General features: G+C 54.0%; 1 protein-coding gene across 1 annotated transcript in view; it reads right to left on the bottom strand.

Annotated features, from left to right (window-relative positions):
* Window positions 1-576, bottom strand: part of LOC104271624 (transducin-like enhancer protein 2) — a gene marked incomplete at its 3' end in the record, with an annotated part of 14,232 nt that overhangs the window by 13,220 nt on the left and 436 nt on the right.

Genomic DNA, 576 nt, shown 5'->3' on the forward strand with positions numbered 1-576 from the left:
AGGGATCCCAGCTGGCGGGGGACAGGAATATGTGCTGTGTTGCTGATAAAGAATAGCATACCCCTGGGCTTGGACAGGGCTGCCATCACGCAGGGATGGGGACTGCCCAAGTTTAGGACTGTTTGTCTTTTGGATGCCGTGATTTGGGCTCCCCCTTTACCTAGGGGGTGGGTAATGTCAGGTGCTTAAGCAGAGGGACTGCTGCTTGAGCTCTGCAGTTACCATCCTCTTTCCTTCCTTCCAGCAGCTATCCCCCTCCTGCCATCTGGCTGGTGCCCTGGTATGTCAATGTCGGGGCCAGTTAACCCCACAGAGGCAACTGGGGAAGGCTCCTGCCCTGCTCCTTCTAAAGGCAGCTTCCCCTTCCACCCAGAACACCAGCTCTGCAGTACCACTTCCAAGACACCCCCACCTCGGGAAAAAGACAGAGAGGAGAGGCGACATATATTAAAAGGCCAACCAGAAAAAGGAAAAAAAAGAAAATAAAGGAGACAAAACCTGTGGCAGCATTCCTGGGCACAAGCAGCACCAGTGGCAGCAGACATCAGCAGAGGAGCCAGGCGTTGCTAGAAATGA

The sequence above is a fragment of the Apaloderma vittatum genome, unplaced genomic scaffold, assembly GCF_000703405.1.
Source record: "Apaloderma vittatum isolate BGI_N311 unplaced genomic scaffold, ASM70340v1 scaffold24463, whole genome shotgun sequence".
In the NCBI taxonomy this organism is placed as follows: Eukaryota; Metazoa; Chordata; class Aves; order Trogoniformes; family Trogonidae; genus Apaloderma; species Apaloderma vittatum.